Source organism: Ochotona curzoniae, unplaced genomic scaffold, assembly GCF_017591425.1.
Source record: "Ochotona curzoniae isolate NIBS_2020 unplaced genomic scaffold, NIBS_Ocur_1.0 contig_2754, whole genome shotgun sequence".
NCBI lineage: Eukaryota > Metazoa > Chordata > Mammalia > Lagomorpha > Ochotonidae > Ochotona > Ochotona curzoniae.
Window position 1 is genome coordinate 28,241,576 of NW_024465582.1, and position 19,756 is coordinate 28,261,331.

The 19,756-nt window shown below is 38.1% G+C and overlaps 1 protein-coding gene and 1 long non-coding RNA gene across 8 annotated transcripts in view; both read right to left on the reverse strand.

Annotated features, from left to right (window-relative positions):
- The window catches only part of PDE4D (phosphodiesterase 4D), a 1,371,497-nt gene that overhangs the window by 231,306 nt on the left and 1,120,435 nt on the right, over positions 1 to 19,756 (reverse strand). The window lies entirely within an intron of this gene.
- On the reverse strand, positions 1,208 to 19,519 carry LOC121154558. The gene is made up of 3 exons (XR_005883553.1): positions 19,443 to 19,519; positions 9,736 to 9,747; positions 1,208 to 1,218 (listed from the first exon to the last, which is right to left on the reverse strand). It is a non-coding gene; the product is annotated as an uncharacterized LOC121154558 (long non-coding RNA).

Below are 19,756 nucleotides of genomic sequence, written 5' to 3' on the forward strand. Positions count from 1 at the left end.
CAGGAAGCTTTTACTGCGGTCATGTTGTTACCCATTCCCTAAAATATTGCACCACAGTGTATGTTCACGGGGTAATGACATACAAAGAAACAACAGCAAACAGCCATGCAGTTACACTTATTGAAACACATCGCAAACCAGCTCTACAAGACAAAGAGATCATCACTTCAAATTTGAAAGAATATCTGAGGGGAAAAATGTGTTCTTTAATACAAAGAAGGAATGGCCCTGGGTCGAGAATGGGGAGCCCTGCTTTTGAGATCTCACTCTGTCATTAGCAGTTGTGGTTTTGACAAGTCTCTTGGCTTCTCTGGGACTTTGCTTCTTCATTGGTGAAATACCAGACACTTACTGCCAGTCATTCTCTGTTACTGCTCTGCACATCACTTTAGAGAAGTTTGTATGGATTCTTGGGTTTCATTTTGGCTCTCCTCAGTTAGCAGATTGGGTTCATGACCCAGGAATCCATATTTTTGGAAGAGCTGTTCTTGTGATGTGATGTGTTGTCAACTGGAGAGCAACAGACTTGACTCCAGCCTCCCTATTCCTGATACAAAATGCACAGCACTGAGCTCCCCTCCCAGCCTCTCTGCTATACCCGCTCAGTGGGGAGGAGGGTGGCTCTCTGAGCCACAATTGATCCCAGCCAGATGAAAACATCAGCCTCTTTGTTGGTGACCCTGTAGGCAGGTGCTAGGCTTCTACAAATCATTTTGATATTGGGATGCTGTTTATAGCTGAATGGAAAAAAAAAAGCAGAAAAGGGAAGACATTTTAGAGGTAGAGAGGAAAGAAAGGAAGCAAGGAAGAAAAGGACAACCATTTGAGGTGATGGAAAATAGAGATATGGCGCTTCCTTGTCTGTAAAGATTAAAATGCTTTTCATGGGATTCGAAAAAGCTGGCCACAGCTCTCATACTGAGCCTTCTGCAGACACTTTTGCTCAGATTGTTTGGGGTGTATTATACAGATGGTAACATTTTTGGCCAGGGTTCGCTGATTTCTGCTTCCTGAAATCTTTCTCCTTTACAACTCAACTTGTAATTACTAATAGATCACCAATTTTTCCAGTTGTAATTCCAAACATCTTATTGAAGTCTTCAAAAAGCCTTATCTCAGGATGGTTGACTCATTCCTCTCCTTATTAACCACCCCTCTTCAGCTATGTGAGTTTAGGGACCACTTATTTGAATGATTATAATAAAATTAACATTTACACTGAGCTTTACAATTTACCAAATGTTTCCCATCTATTATTTTATTTGCTCTTTATAACACCTCTGTGAAATAGCAATTATTGTCCCACCATTTTATAGGTAATTAAACTTTAAGCAGGAATATATCAGAGGCCGGCTAATGATGGAGCTGAGATTTGAACCTACAGACCATGAATTCAAATCTTTTGATCTTCCTACACTGCTTAATAAAGCAGTGGGAGATGACAGGTTTAAACAAATGGACATAAAATGATGAAGAAATGAATGACAAGCAACAGCAGTCAGCACAGAGCTGGAAAGGTAACAACTGTGTTTGGGGAAAAATCGGTGTTTGCATCTTGAATCTGCTGCTGGCTAATGCATCGGTATGCACTTCTGTTTCCTTATTATCACATATACAAATAATATTGCCCTCATAAAGCAGTGTGTGTGTGTGTGTGTGTGTGTGTGTGTGTACCTCATGGTGTATGTTTCCTTAGTTTATGTAACAGGCAGTCTTTCTATATTAATTGTATCTGATTTCTATATGGATACCATCCTATACATTGATTGTGGAGAATTCCACCTTCTCTCATCCTCACTGAACCACTGTGCAGTCCAAAATGCAGGCAAGAATGTTACAGTTGCCCAAGTTAGAAATTTTATTCTGTTGCCTATCAGCCACGTGTGTTTGTCTCACTGTCTCTCCATGCATCAATCTCTTTACGGAGGACACATTATGGAGAACACTGTCCTGCCTAGGAAAGTACCGTGTGACCCAGCTATTTTTCCTGTTCTGTGGACGTACGGTAGCAGAAGATGCTCTCAGCACAAGCAAATACTATTTGGGCTTCTCAAAACAGGAGCAAGTTACATTGAGTCTGATCATTTCTATTTGGATTCTAAGATGCTAGTAACTCAATGAGCACATGGAAATATATAAGAACTCATATGAAGAAATGAAAAAGTAAGGTTGAGCACTTTGTATTTAAACACAATGAAATATCACCTCTTGCGTATTTATGAAGTAAGAAAAAAATTCAAATTTTGTTAAGAAGCTTAGATGTCTACCTTTAAATGATGCTTTCACTCAAAATAACAACAAAAAAATTTTAAAAAACCTGCATCTATCTTTCCCAGGCTTATTGTTAAACACACACACAAAACTGGAGACAAAAAGGCATCAGATGTTAAAAACTGCTCCATGAGTCAAAGTTATGCCTCTTCAATACTGCATAAAGATTCTACTTCACTTGAGAAATTTGACCACATTTCCAAATAGTGAAAAATTATTAAAACAAAGATACATATGATTAATAAGGCTCAAAATATCAACCAGACTTTTGCTGTCTCTCTCATTGCACGGTTTCAGATACGGTGTGAGGTAAGGGCAAAGTTACTTGTGGGTTTAAAATGGCAAGCCATATGAGTCCAGCATCCTTTGGAATATCTGGAAATCTGAGCTATTTACTGCCTAGACATGATGCTAAGATGACTTCAGAAAGGTTATCTCTGGAATGCTGGAGATTGAGTTGCATCTAGAAGGCCAGGTAGTCCTGTTACCAAAATAAATTCTGCTTAAGCAATGGCAAACATGGGAAAGAAACCAAAGAAGGCAGCTTTTCACCATCTCTCAGCTTGGAACTCTGTGGAGTAAAAGTGAAATTGGCCAAACACTTCAATGTGAAGTTTCAGCATTGAAATTCACCTCTGTGGCTCGAAGGACAGGGCTCTGGCTGCTGTGTGTTAATGGAGCTCTGCCTCCTCTGGTTGTTTCCACCCTCAGGGGAGGTCCCTGAAAGTGTGGACTGTTACCATTCATACCTTTGGCAATACAGTTCCCTTGGCTGACACACTTCTGCAGTGGAGAGCTCACTATTTGTCAAACTCTCCTCGGCACTGCTCTCTGCTAGTGAATTCCAGGATGGAGTTGAAAGTCAAACCCTAGTGGCTCCTCAAAGTGATCTTGCCCAGGAATCCCTCACTGAAGTGATTTGCAGTGCCCATGGCATCCAGTAGCACCTACTCTTTAGGCCATTCATCTAGGGCAGAACCAAAGCAAATGATCATAAGACTAAGGGGTATATTATTCTTAGCATTTAATATCCACTTCTTGTTTGTTTTTATGTTTTTTATTACCATGATGAGTACAGAAACCAAATGCGAATTAGTGTCCCAAAGTCTTCTACCAGTGTATACATTCGTTGGGTTTAGGATTCAGACCTAGATTGGAATAGACCCTGTTTCTTGCTAGCCATTGGTCCTCAAGTAAAGCTATTTGGTCTCTTCAAACCCCAATTGCCACATTAGTTGAAAAAGATTATAAAGCACACCTATGGGAAGCCAAACTGAGTTAATGAAATTAAAGCACTACGAGTTTTGAAAGCAGTACATGCTTAGTAAGTTATTGCCCTGTTTGTTCTCCTATCTTCAAATATATTGACATTTCCCACATACTGCCTTGATATTTTAATCATATGGACTTAATTCGACCACTGCATGTGTGTGGGCGACTAGGTATCACAGCCAACTCTTTCAGTTATTAAGAAATAACAGCTATGACACAACCTTTTAGTTCGGGGAGTCTAGCTATGGTGATAATCCTGGTTTGCAAAGAGAATCAACTAGAGTCTCACTGAAAATCCCACTTAAGTGATGTATTCCAAGCGATGTCTGGGAATGACATGGCAGGTTCATCCAGAAACGACGAAACCAAATTGACAGAGTTAGGACTTCATTTATTTACTTCCTGAAGATTTCCTACTTTTTTAGAAACTGGGAATGTGGCATATGTTATGAATGAATAGCACAGGTCCATGAATCACTAGGCTTTTGGAGAAAGACTTAGCAATCTTGCTGGTGAATTCACCCAATGGTCCAACAGTTAAGCCAAGTTTAGGGTTCCAGCAGGTGCAGAATCTGCTTTAGACCCTAGAGTAGGTGGCTTCTGCTCAGATTATTCCCATAAAAGCCTATACCTGTAGCAGAGGGTTTTAAATTTTAGGGGTTCAAGATTCCTTTGATAATTAGAGGACTTGTAAATCTTTAGAAATATAAGATTCCAAAAAATTGTTTTTTTCTTTCCCTTCTCCCTGATCCCCTCCCACCCCACTTTGGGCGTAATTTCGGAAAGCTCATTGTGGCATAATGGTTAAGCCCGAAGGCTTCATTGTCAAATAGCTGGCTCAAAAATCATGGCTTTACCTTTCTACAGTTGTATGATCTTCTGCAAGTCATTCAACCTCTTCAAATTTCATTTTGCTCAACTATAAAGTGGGAACAGGAGTACCTATCTGGAGAGATCCACAGGAGATTTCAAGGAGATTAAGCACATGGAGCATGTAGCACACTGTGTGGTGCAAAAATTTACTGGCAAGAATGTATTAGCATTTTAAGGGAGTTCTAGATCCCTGCAGCTTATTTGCAAATAGCAGATGAATAATGTCTCTTATGAAAACAAGACAAAGTTCAAACCAATGACGGGCAATTCTCCAACTACAAAAACAAGATTCTATCGAAGTTAAATAATTACCAACAAAGAAGCATTCAGCTAGTGGGTAGGTCTGCCATCCTACCTGGCCCTGAGCAAGCAGGACAATAAACCCTGAAACCTCTCCAGTTTTTCATTTTCCTAAGGGACAGGATTTGTGCCACTTGCTGCAACAGCCTGCACCAGCACCAGCTGAGAACTTGGCAGCCACAGCTGCTTTTTGCACTTGACTGAGAAGGAAAAGAGTTCCTTGGCTGCCTGAACCTTATAAGGCTGTGGTACTTTTCTGGCATGTTCTTTACAAGGTTCTAGGTGTAAAAAACACCACCTATAAGTTCTAACAAGAGCATAGCTTTATGTCCCACATAAGGTGCTGAAACACAAAAAGGCCTCAATAAATGCTGTCCCTTTCTATAAATCAGGAAGGAGGGGAACTTGGCCCGGACAGTCAGAGCTCTGGGAGAAAATCCAGTGACACTCAGGAGACCACATCATGTGGTTTTACTAAATATGACTTGAAAGAAATAGGCCTTGAAGAAAGCTCTCTCTATATCTCTCTCTCTCTCTTACCCATCCCTCCCCCCTCTCAAGATAATCCACAGGCTTTTTCTAGTGTGGTATTTTCCTTTTAGGCTTTTGACTTGGCTTCAAGGTACTCTATTTTAGTTAAAGTAGATTTTTAAACCAAATCAGTACATTTTGAAATCACTGGCTTGTTTACAGCTAGCAATTTTAAAGACTTTTTTTTAATAATCTATATTTGAAAGAGTAAGAGAGAGGGCATTGGATAGTAAGAGAGGGAAAGACAGAAAGAAAGAGACAGAGAGATCTTGCCTCCACGAGGTGACTTCTCTAATGCCTGTAATAGATTAGCCTGGCTCAGGTCAAATCCAGGAGCCAAAAACTCAGTCTGGGCTTGCAGTGACCCAAGCACTTCAGCCACCACCTGCTACCTCCCAGCACCTGCAACAGTAGGAAACTGGAATGAAGTCAAGATTGAAACCAGGCATTCGGATACAGGATGTGAGAATCCAAAATAGCATCTTTACAACTGCACCGATGACTGTTCATAGATATATTAATCTTTAGTAGGAACTAGCCACTAATTGAGTAGTTCTAGAAAGTTCTATATAACATTATTTTGCTTCAGAAAGACCATCCCAGTAAATGAGTGAATAGAGTAACTTTAATATATGCATTTCATTATTCCCAACACCTAGCGCAGTTCTGACACTGGAAATAGGAACTTAATAACTACTCACTGAATGAACTTGCTGCTTATGGACTTGATGCCCACTTTTTAAAAGCCCTTCTTTCTCTCTTACAGTCATTTGCCAAGATGACAAGCACAACAAGCAGAGACATCCAATATGTGTTCTCTTAGAAAGCATGCAGTTTATTTGCTTACAGATGTGTTAATTCACAAGAAACATGATATTGTAGACATTAAAGAAATGGATACTCTTCCAAAAGGGATGTCCCATAAATGTTGTCATGACCAAACTGGAAGAGTCTACCATGTTGCCCGTCATGGATTTGGCATTGTTGTTAGCTAACAAGAGTCAGAGCCTCACTGAGAGGATCCATGTGCGTATTTAACACTCTGAGAACTGAGACACCTTCCTGAAACATGTCACGAAAAATGCTCAGAAAAAGAAGGAAGCCAAAGATCAAAGGACCTGGGTACAACTAAGGTGCCCGCCTGCTCCACCCAGAGCAGCTCACTTTGTCAGAACCAACTGCTTTCAATCTTAACTCCATTTTTACAGAAATGGCAGGGGGAAGAGGATGAGAAAAATATGAAGGATTCCTAAGTAAACAGATGTTAGTCATAACAGCAGAGACAATGGGACAAGTTAGAACCGGAAATCCACCAAAACTGTCAACATCTGAAATCAGACAATTCCATCTTCGCCATAGGAATAATGACGTCATTGGAGAATCAAGATGGCAGAACTGGGTAAGGACATGTTTAAACGGACTGAGAAACATTAACCAGTATGAAGCAGAGAGGGCCCATGTCAGGAATAATGACGTCACCAAGGCAAACAACAACAGGCGTAGTAAGAGTTAGCATCTACCGAAGCCTTGCTACCTGCTAAGGACTGCATTAAATCTTTCTGCTTGACATATTTCCTTCACTCTTCATAATAACTGCAGGCAGACGGGGACTGACACTTCCTTCAGTGGAACTGAAGTGGAGAGCAATTGCTCGAGTTACAGACGGGTGCAATGTTAGTGTCAAAACATTCAAGTCACAGTTCATCACCATCGTCCTGTATTTCTCATCGAGTGACCTTACCGCTCGCCTCAGAGTTCACTGGGGTGCTTGTTAATGAAGAATGGCTTTCAGGACATGTGTTGTGGCAGAGTGCATTAAGCTACACTTTGCACTGAGAGCGCCTGATATGGGAGTGCCGGTTTGAGTCCTCATGGTTTTTCTGACTTAGCTCCCTGCTAGTATGCCTGGGAAGTAGCAGATAATGCCCCAATTACTTGCTTTGTCACTCATGTGGGAGACCCAGCTGGGTCCTTGGATTCCGCCCTGCCCAGCTTCAGCTGTTCCAATCTTCCAAGGAGTGAACCACTAGGAGGAGGATCTCTCTCTAGCTCTCTCCCTTAAAATCAATAAATATTTTAAAAACAAGATTTGTTCCTACAGTAAAATGCCTTTCAGTGGATTACGGTATGTTTTTACAAATACTTGGCAATACGCTTTTATTGGGAGGCTTATAAACATTTAGAGTCTGTGACCCAGTAACAGTATTGGTTTAAGTAATTACCCAGACTTTTTTTTTTTTTTTTACCAAAAAGTTCTCCATGAAGTATCATTTATAATAGAGAACAGGAAAAAAAAAAAAACCCAACACAAATTCCGAGAAGGAAATAAAGGCTACATAAATCATTTAAATAATGGATTTCTATGCCATCAGAGGAAGAACAAATCTGCCTAGAATCCTAAATGACATGGAGCAACACTAATGAAAAAACGTCCAGTGAACAACGGAGCATGAAAAATAGCAGAACTAGTCCACTCTTCATGTGGCAAAGAGCCAAAACACACACACAGGAGCCTGCAGTGCACTTTAATGACGATGTACCAATTTCATGACAGTAATAAAGCAGACCTACTTTATCCTTTGGTTATTTTATTTTAGCTGAATACTCAATAAATGATAGGAGACATTCAGCATTTTATTGTAAAACAGACTTTATATTAGATGATTGTGTCTAACTATAGGCTAACGTCAGTGTGCTGAAAATATTTAATCTAAGTGAGGTTAAGTTATGATATTTGGTAAGCTGGGTATATTAAATGCATTTTTTTGCCTTACAATATGTTCAACTTATTATAGTTTGAAAAAAATCTGTAAAAGACAATGAAAAATGTGATAGTCGACTTCTCTGATATAATTTTTTCACATACTATTTATAGTTACAGACAAAACTGGAATATATTTATATGTGTGCACATATGTACACATTTTTTATTTGTAAGTTCTTCAGAATTTTTGTGGAAATGGAATTTTCAAAAGTTTATGATGGTGCAAAAAAGTTTGAAAACCTACACATAGGTCTTTTTTTCACAATGTGCACTTTCTAATAAATTTTTAGAGATTTCTTGGATGCATATATTTCAATATTTTTTCACCATAAATAAAAGTAACTTTCACTCTATTTCCTATGACTGTTTTGCATCCATACCTGTCAGTATGTGTGTCTGTGTTGTGTGCCTGCTCATCTGTGTTATTTGTGGTTTAGGTGTGTATACCCAGGGAAGCTGGCAGGATATAAGCCAACCAATTATTAATGGTCGTCACCTTTGGATATTGCCGTGATAGGTTAGTTCTAACATTTACATTTCCTGAGTTCAACAATTAACCTTTCGTGAGGGTGTCTTCCAAAAAAGGTCATGGCAATGAATACTGTGGAAAAGCTGTGCATGCATTTCAATTTTTTTTTGCATCAAATTAAAACAGTTTTTTTTTTCAATTTTACTTTTCTGCAAATTTTTTGAAATCTCCTCATACATTTTGCACTTGGTAAAACATGTGTTATTACAAAATAATTCAGCGAGCAACCAGTTTTGGAAATACACTCATCATGGTCCAAGAGACATGTCTGTGATATGTTTCTTAGTAACAAAGAGGTCCCACCAATGTTCTCACTGGCACTAAATCTGGCGATAATTGTACTGCCAGAGGGGCACCGATGCCATAATTATGAGCGTGGGTACATGGAACATTTTGGAAGTGGCAGGGAATGTCAGCTTTCACCAAAATAATGGCCAGGCGTATGTGTGTGTTTGCCTAAAATGGCAAATACCATAGCTGTAACTGGATATGGCAAATAAATGTTCAAAGGATCCCTAAATAAGCAATGTCACATAAGACTGCGTGCAGCATATTTTTCATTCTGGGAGCCATGTCAGGCTCACAGACATGAAGGCAGCCAGGAAACTATTATCTGTTTACCTCTAATTTATTTTTTTTATAACTGTACAAGCCAGCAATGATACAAAATATTTTTCTTCAGTGAAAAACAAACCAGCTAAAAAGTCTCTGAGTTTTGGAAAAATCTTGGCAGACAAAAGCTTTTTTTTTTTCCATGCAGTTGTCAAATCTAGCCTCAGGAATCGTTATTTTCCATAGAATGTGTGTCAGTGTGTGTGTATATGTACTGGAATGTCTGATTCTGTCTTGCCAATAGCTCTATGCCTTTGATTAGATTTCCTAGTCTTGCTACATCTTCTTTTTTTTTTTTTTTTTGTCATGTACCTGGGCAGGAAGGATTATGCCATAGAGATTCCTGGGAATTGGGGTGAGAAAATGTCATTAAAATTTAGTGTACAACCCAGGCACCTTGTAAACGCTTCATTCTCCTGCCAAATCAATAAAAATGATTTTAACCTTCTCCAAAGTTTTCCAAAAATGCAGGACTATAGTCAAACAACTCGCTGGCTTTATGTGTGTGTGTGTGTGTGTGTGTAAAGGAGATAAATATGCTAGCTTCAAACCTGGAAAAATAACCAGCAGTCGTTTCAACAACAGGAACTAAACCCTTGGGAAGCATTCAAGGTCCCTCTTGGTCCCTGGACAGTTCCCTACAGGTGAAGACGCTCACTGGGGAAATACAGAATATTCCCACAGTGTCACCTCCGCCTGATCAACACAGTGGCATCTACTTAGAACGGTACCACAATTATTTCTTCTAGACTATTAAAACACAGTTCCCAGGAATTCCTTCAAAGTCCCTGGCAATAAACATATTTCAACCTCCATTTTGCTCTACTTGTAGTCTTTGTGTGTGATTACGTTATAAAACTGAGCTTGACATGACAGGTGATATTTACAGATAACAGGAGCAAGCCTGCACAGAGTGATGTTAAATTCCTTTCCTCGCTTTCTTAATAAAGATCACACAAATGTCTAAACAGAAATATGTGCCCATTCATTAGTTCATCCATCTCTGACTGAATAGTAGCAGGGTATTTATTTCATAAGTTTAATCAAACTGATCTTAAATCTGATATGAAAACCTATCATTACATGGGAACTCTATTGATTTTGAGTAATACTTTCAGCCACAATGACTAAAGATTCAATAATTTTGTGTAGTTTCTATTACTGGAAGAAGAGTGAGGATGCATAGAAATCTTTTACAGGAGTGTTCTTCCTTGAAAAGGCGGCTGGATCTGCCTACATGTCAACCTGTTCATAAAATGGAAATGTAAGCATGCAATACACATATTCCACAATTTGGAATGATGATCTTACTTTTTTTTGTTGTTCTAGATGCTTCTGTTTATTCAGAAAAGGTGAGCCTATTTTACTTCTTTGTATGAATTATAAATGAAATGCTTATCACATTCAAATATGTATGTTTTCTATCATGGTTTCTATCATGGTATATGCACATATTATACACCACAAATAAAATGACCTCTTGTAAAAGTGATTCCAGTTATAATCCGTTTGCCTCTATGATGTATCTTGTCTATAAACCACCCACTTCCACAGACATTTCTGCTCTTGCACCATTGTGATACGGCTCCTTAAATAATCTTATAGAGTGAGTCCAATTTCATTACAACAGGAACCACGAGCGAACTGAAATGAATACCTTCAACATGAAACTAAGTCAATTAATTACTGCAAAATCACTTGACATAAAAATATTTATTCCACAGCTCTACTAACTGAACCAACATGTGATAGGCAAGACGTACACTAAAATGTATACACTGAAAATGTACATCTTCTGAGCTATGGCATTGTTATTATCATTTTTAAAGATTTATTTTTTTATTGCAAAGGCAGATCTATAGAGAGAAAGATCTTCCATCTGCTGGTTTACTCCCCAAGTGACAGCAATGGTCAGAGCTGAGCAGATATGAAGCTAGAAGCCAGGAGCCTCTTCTGGGTCTCCCACATGGGTGCAGGGTCCTAAGGCTTTGGGCTATCTTTTCCAGGCCACAAGCAGGGAGCTGGAAGGGATGCAGAGCAGCCAGGACACGAACAAGCACCCATATGGGATCCTGGTGGATGTAAGGTGAGGATTTAGCCACTAGGCTATTGTACCAGGCCCAGAATTATTTTTAATGTATATGGGTACTAGCTTGTATTTGTATTTGCTGAGCACAGCTTAGAGAAATATGAGGTTTTGCCCATGTTCACTCAAGGCTAAAGGTAATTTCAGCTTTTTGGAACCCTAATAATTGGTCCTACAGGAAAGGTAGAATTGAAATGGCTTGGCTGAGTCGAACACAAAGATTCTTTAAATTGATAAACTTTGTTGGATAATTGCTTCTTGGTGGCTTTTACTGGCACACATACTTTTAGATGTTATTGATAAAGAATTCCCTTGATTATACATTGGGCACTTGGAGAGAAAAAAAAACTATTGAACAGGGACATGACACTCTACAAGTTCTATTGATGTTAGCAAATGGGATACAAAGAATAAAAGGGTTCAAAAGGAAAAAAATATATAGATAAATGTACTAACTAAAAATACAATTTTATTTATTTGAAAGAACTACAGAGAAAACAGGAGAGGGGCAGCGAGTACCTTCAACCTACTTGTTCATTCCCTAAGTAGCTACAACATCCAAGGCTGAGCAAGGTAGAGGCCAGGTGCAGGGCCCAAGCATCTGTGCCCTCTTCCATGGGCAGCTGTATTGGAAGTGAAACAGCCAGGACATGAACCAGCACCCACATGGGATACTAGTATTACAGGCAGCGGCCTGACCTGCTACATCATGATGTCGGCTCCAATAATTGCAACAGTTTTAATACAGTATATTTCTATAAAACTGCAAATACTCTTCACTCAGTCCATTTAATTTATTGGTAGTTACTGTGATGCGATTGTTATAATTTTTACCTGACAAGTATACACACAAAGAATGATATGTAAAATTTTCTATGCAAAATTGTCTCAGGATATTAATTGAGTATAAAATAAACTTATATCTGTAAATTCCAAACAGATCAGAGAAGTAAGAAAATCAATTCACAAATATTAATCTATTATTTGGGAAAAATGCTTCATATTGTTAAAGCTACGGAACAGGTTACAAAAAAAAATTGGTTTTGAGTATACAAAATCACAAGAAAAGGGAACTAAAAACTGGGATATGTTTTAATTACAGAAAACACGACATGGAAGTTCTATATTTAACATGTAAAGAGTCTTTATGTAACCACAAGAACAAAAGAGCTGAGAGGCAGCTCATAAATGTAAGAAAAACCTATTTGTCCATACACAGTAGTTCTCCAAAAATGCTAACTAAGGCAATATTACAATATTACTTTAAACTAATATGTGAATAAAGGTTGTTTTTTATTATCAAAATGCATAATGGTATTGCTTGGAGTGTAACTCGTACAACATTTGATAAATATTTACAAATGTAGAAATAGTCTTAAAATATTCCCAACCCTTGACATAGTTATCTGGCTAAGAAAATAGTTAAAGGCAATACAAGTCAGGTCAAAGATGTTCCCTGTTGATATTTCTATATCATTTGGCCATGTTACAAGTCATGTAAATGGATGCTTAAGTTGGGAAATATTTTCAAAGTGGAATATTTTGCAGAAATTCAAATCATGTTTGAAATAGCATCCGATGATGCAGGGTAATATTAATAAAATATTAAATTTTTTAAAAGTTGAAATTAAAACTACAATCTAAACTATTGCTAATAATAGTATAATTGTTTAGAAAGTGGCAGAAAATCAGTTAAGGTTATTTTAGGGATTTTTTTTGAGATTATGAACAATTTAATGCTTGCATTTTTATTCTTTTGATATTTAAAACTGCCTTTATGATAAAAATGCATTTTAATAAAAGGAGAAATACAGGAGTCAATTTTGCTTGAGTACAAACAACTCTGTAGATAGAATAAGAACTTAGTGATGTTTTCCTATATCAAAAAATATAAAAATAAAGGAATCTTTAGAATATGTAGTTAGAATCTATGAAATATTTATATATTTCCTACTTGATTTAAGGGGTTAGCCACTACTATGCTGTTCTTTTTTCTTTGAGGGTTTTTATTTATTTATTTTAATTTATTTATTTTTATTTGAAAGGCAGAGTGAAGGAGAGACAGATATTCCATTCACTGCTTCATTCTCCAAATGGCTGCAATGACCATAGTCCAGCCAGTCCAAAGCCAAGAGCTTCTTCCAGGTCTATCACAAAATATGCTGTTCTTTACATAAAAATTACATAAAGGAGTTGCCTGGGTTGGAGTCCTCTGTGTGTGACAGTGTACAGATGAATCTTTGTGAAAGCCTCAGCCTCAATAAGCAGGTGTCAATGCTGTTCCTTACTTCCATTTCATTTCCTAGTGACCAAATAATGACCGATGTTGACGGTTCGTATCCTCTAGATTTTACATTGGAAAGTGAGAGCTTGCAATGGACAATGTCAAATCCAGAAAAAGTGGCCAGTGTTGTGGTGTAGTGGACTAAACTGCTGCTATGACACCAACAGCCAAGATGGGAGCCCCAGTACAAGTCCCAGCTGCTCAGTTTCCAATGCAGCTTCTTTGCTAACCAGCCTAGGCAAGGAGCAGAAGATGGTCCAAGGGACCTGGCCCTAGAGTGCTCATGAGACACATAGATGGAATTTCTGGTTCCTGGGTTTGGCATGGCCCAGTCCTGTGTCTGACAGTCATTTGGGGGAGCAGCAGATAGAAGATTCTTCCTTTACTCTTCTCTTCCCTTTCTTCCCTTCCCCCTTTCTTTCTCTCTCTCCTCTCATCTCCCCTCTCCTCTCTCCCTTCTCACTCCCTGCCTTCTACTCACTTTCCTTTCAAATAAATAAATATTTTAATAAGCCAAGAAGAAGCAGATACCAAGTGGAACTCCCACCATTACTTTCTCCCCCGAGGCCTGAGCTCCCCAGCACAGCAAATACGCATGGCACAATTTTCCTGCCATGCTCCTTAGTGACTGCATTAAGTTCGTATCAGTACAGTCACATTGTCTAATCACATGACACAGAAAAATATAAAAGGATCTTATCCTTTTTTTTTTTTTTTGGAAGGAGGGAAGAGAAACTAGGCAATGGTAAAGCTTTTATAACACAAAATTCTTTGTGTACTGTTGACATGTCGAAAAAGGCATATCAATTGTCATGGGGTCTTCTAAAGAAAAAAGTAGTCGAGCCTGGCACAATAGCCTAGTGGCTAAATCCTTGCCTTGCAACTGCTGGCATCCCACGAGGGCATTAGTTCCTATCCCGGCTGCTCCACTTCCCTTCCAGCTGCTTGCTGTGGCCTGGGAAAGTGGTAAAGGATTGCCTAAGGCCTTGGGACCCTGCACCCACATGGAAGATGTGGAAGAGGCTTCTGGCTTCTGATCTGCTCAGCTCCAGCCCAGGTGGCCACTTGGCGAGTGAGCCAGCAGACAGAAGACCTTTCTGTCTTTCCTTCTCTACAAATCTAACTTTCCAATAAAAATAAAAATAAGTCTTAAAAAAAATGGTTGTACCAATGGGAAAATATATCACAACTTGAACAGTACATGAAGTGTATCTAGTACTGGTTCTGGTGCCATTTGAACTAATTCCATTCCTCAACCCATCTTTATCTGCAAACAGCTTCACAGGTTTCAGAGTAATGCTTAATGAATACGGGAGTAAATGCATGAGTGAACAAACTAGTGAGGTAAATGAATGCTGACTCTTCGTTCTGACTGAATAAGGCAAAAGCAGAAGAAGGAGAAGAAGAAGGGGAGGAGGAGGAGAAAGAAATAATCAGAATTGAATGGCGTATTTCTCACGTCATCCACATAGGTTTGGACTTAACAGACAGAAAAATCCAGCTGACACAGTTGATTAGTTGATGTTCAAACCCACCCAAGGTCATTGCAGAACTACATGATGGAGTCACCAACCCACAGTGCTTAGGGAGCGCATCAGACACTTTGGGACCCCCGATTGCCCAGCCCCACCTGCGAACCCCCACACCGTTCACTTGGACTTGCTACACTGTCCTGTTTCTCAAGTCTGTGGTTTACCAGGATCTTCTTGGTGCCTTTTATTCACCCCTAAGCCTATGATATGGACTGATTGAAGTAACACATTTGAGACACAATTTTAGAGCAAGAACTAAGCAACAGCTGCTTTTGAAATGACACGTTGGCTCTTACAGATAGGAAAGGTAGTCATTCAGTGTGCATTCTGATAACAGAAAACGGCGTCAATCATGGCAAATGGCAGGAACAAGAGGGGTTTGTGGAGCTCCCAGAACTCACAGAGAGGGGTGACTGGGGCAGAGCACAGGTCAAGACGTCTCTGGCCTGACCACCGTTTGCCCGATGAGCATGAGGAACATCCATTTTGGCCTTTTGATACTAATGAATCATCTTTTCTATGGAAAACTTCAACAGCGCACATTATAAAAATATCCTCATCGCAGTTCCCTCCAACCTCAGATTTCCAAGCCCTTAAGCCACCTCTGCTAAAGCTAGCACCTTTTACCTCGAGGACACATACAGAAAAAACCAGGGAGACATACTTATGCATTTGTATTTACACATCCATTAATAAACAATGGGGAATATTGCATTTCTATGTCTTCACATAAAAAGGCATGATGTGATTAAATGAACACTTCTGTAACTCTTCAACAGAATAGCTTTCTGCAATTAAAAAGGACCAGTGAAAAAGTAAACCAAAAATATCATATGTTCCATAATTCCACTACTTAGTATATATTGCAGCACAGACCTAAAAATGCATACCCATATTTTTTTTAGCAAATGTTCATAAAAGTATAATTCAAGACAGTCAAAAGTAAAACCACCTAAATTTCCATCAAACAGTGAAATAGTGGACAAACTGTATTACATTTGTACACTAGAATTTTATTTGCACACAAAAAGGAGTAAAATCTGACACATGCTTCAACACAGATAAGCCTACTAAGTGACAGAACCCAGTCATAGAAGATAATAACTTATAATTCCATTTATGTGAAATATTTAGAATAACAAAAATATATAGAAGAAATACAAGAAGGTTGGTATTACTGAGGACTGCAAGCAAGACAGAAGAATTGATTGGAGGGGGTTTCTTCTACTTGTGATAAAATGTCTTAAACCACATAAGGAGATCACTGCACAACTACATCTTTGTATTAAAAAAATCAATGAATCCCACACTTCACTACAGATGAATCATATGGTCAACTACATCTCAATAAAGTTGCCCCAGAAGCAGACAATAAGCTTTTGTCTATATGAACATGCAAGTGAAAAATGCACATTGTGGAAGAATAAACTGTGATGATTAGGCTTCTTTTTTGCTTCTGAGTGAATAGAATTTCCATTCTCAGAATTTGCACGGACATAAACTCTAAGTGATAGCATCAAGAGAACTAACAAATGTGCATATCTGTGAATATGAGCATCAACCTTTCAAATGAAAGCAACAATTGGAGATAGCTCTCTGAGCAGAACCTGAGACATCTTCCTCGTGGATGTATAACGTTCTGTCATTACTACATGAAAGCAGTTCACAACGTTTGCAGAAGCTAAGATTACAAAGATAAGTTTATGGAAAGGGGCTTGAACGGAACGTGGTTGTTAAGATACTTGTGCCTCGCAATGAAATATCAAAGTTGATGCTGTGGCTTCACTCCTGACTGCAGCTTCGTACCAATGCTGACTCTAGCACAGGCAATGTTTGCACATATATTTTTATACTTAACCACAAGAATATAAGAAAATTTTAAAAAGTGAAGCTGCTGCATGAAAGACAGACAAGAACTATGCATATCAGTATTGCTGCAAACAAAGATTTGCAACACTTTGTTTCACATCTTTGTCACACAAATGGTCAAGAATATTATACTTCTTTAGTTTTATGACCTATGATTACTGTAGAATTTACTGTATATGTGGGAAATGGTTATTTTCCCACTCAAATTTTGCTTATAGCCATTGTCTGTATTCCTGCAAAGATCTTTTTAATTTTAACTTGTTAGACTTCTTATTCAATGAAATGCTATGACTTTTACTATAATTTAACTTAAAATGTTACTTCAAAATCGAAGGAAAAAGAGAAAGAGGGCAGGAGTAAGGTAATTTCATTATGTTCTTAGAATCCTATCTGTAAATCATGTTCAATCTGCTAAGATCTAACCACAATAAAAAGTAAATTTAATCATATGTATAAAAAGACCTTTAAAATAATGTATCCAAAGAATACTCCTTACATTTGTTGACAATTGTTGCAAAACCAGAGCAGGGTTTAATTGCAATTACTGAGAAGAAAGCACTTTTTGGACAAAGATTAAGTAAAAGCCTAGAATTTTCCCATTCTCTGCAGATGGCACATTAAAAAAATGATACAACAGGTTCCTTTGAAAAGAATTCAACAAAACCCAATGGTTTATGCTACGTAAGCTCTGGAAGTTGGGAAAGAGAAGCTTCCTTTTAGCAGGCATGAATGTATTTGAATTCATTATGTGGTTTCCCAAACGCTGTCCACAATGAAAATGACCTTTCAGCCTCAAAGTAGGAGTCCCGGGAAAAAGGATAAAGAGAATCTGTTTCCATTAAGATAAACATCAACCACAGAGACCTGCTTATACTATCTGAATTGCAAGAAGGCGAAACCATCATTGTAAAAAAAAAAAAAAAGGAGACCATCAGGGATAGAGGTTAAGTTTGTTAAAATTCAGTTGTGTGAAATTTTAACAGTGCAAGGAGATGTTTTGAGTGTTCAGGGAACTTAGTGCTCTGTTTGGGTGCACTCCTCTCTCCTTCTTCCCCTTGCTCTAGCTCATTCTGGAATTGTTTTAAAGTGATTCTCTGGTTTTCTTGTCATCTCTAAACAGCCAGAACACCCTGTTATTCGTCACGGGCCGGTAGATACTAGCCAACAAATTGCTATGGTAGTGAGAATGAGAATTATAGTTGTATTTCTAGATGACTGTATGATGTTAAAACGATTATAATGGAATATATTTCATATTGCAACCATAATTTATTTTCAGTTGTTATCATCTCATTGTTTTAATCTAATATATTTAATGACGTAGGAAATACTTGAGAACTTGAAGGCTGAGCAGTTTGGTGACTCTGGTAGTGATGTGTCATGAGTTTCCTTTCCTGCGGGCCAGGGTTGTGTTGTCTAATGCTCTCAGAACTCATTCTTAAGCAAGAACGGGAGGTCTTGATGAGGAACGCAACATACGTCATGAGCAGGCATGCCCCTGCTAACACCAGTGCCTGCCTTGGATTCGTGCACCTCTCACAGCTTTCTAGGTTGGGACTCATGTTTACTCTGTCTTTCTGTACCATCTGGTTTGCCACAGCAGGCATTTCCTGCTAAAAGCTGATGGCCAACTGTACATGCTTTCCAGCAATTATTCTGAAGCAGTAGGTATAACCAGTTTTGTTGGTGTTTTACACACATACACCACCTAACCAATTTTATTTTGAATTTCAGATGTAACACTTTGTTCAACTCAATCTCTTATGTGTTCTTTGTACTTGAATCACAATTGGGAACTACTGGATTTCCTTCTATTTTTCTCTATCCATAGGGAAAGGAAGACACCCATGCATGTCTAAAACCTGGCACAGAAAATAAACTAAATAGAAATTTGTACATATAAAAACTAACTTACACAAAGCTACAGAAATTTGTTGAAATTTTCTATAAATAAAAAGCATTTGCAGTTTTATATCCATATAATATCATAGGAGCCTATTATAACTGAATTAATTTATACATATCTAAATACTGAATATAAGTAACATTTATAAATAATATACTATGTAGAAGTTTATATATATATATATATATATATGCATTTTAAAAGGTTATGTCAAAGAAGCTTGAAGCTCAACTTTTGCTGGAAGTGATGCCATGTTTTTTCTTATTCGTGTGACTTTAACAGATAATAAATGTGATTAGGACAATTTTTACACTTGTAAAAGCACTAGTGAGTTTTACCTGTTTCTGTTACGATAGTTTCTTTGTGAACTCTCCATGACTGTTTTACTTGTGAAAGATGATATACATTTCATATCAAATACCATGTTGTTAAATGCTGAAATTCTGACATCTTCAAATAGTAAATTCTGTCAAGACTAATTTGGAAACACAAACAAAAGAAAATACTCAAAGTGTCTTTCCCTCTCTCTGCTTTGCTAGTTCCTAGTACTGTATCTGTTCCTTTCGTTGTGTGTGGCTTTTCGCAACGGGCAGCTTTCCCCTTAGTCCAACACAGTGCAGTTGTAAAGGCAGGCATCTCATTTTCAGCTCAGTTCATTTTAGAACTAGTTCCTATCTTTCTTGTACACAGTGTTGGAAAGCCTGAATAGCCTTTGGCTTTCTATAGCTCAGCTCTGTGATTTTTTTTTCAGGGGTCTAAATAAACAGAAATACTTCCCATGAAGTGAAGCAGATAAGGTAACATCAAAGTGATATCAAACTTTAAAACTTAGCCACTAACGTTTACAAGGAACCAAAGGAATATTTGCAAAATCATATAGAAGATTATCATCTACAGACTTTCTATGTGTCTCTTATTTCTTTTATT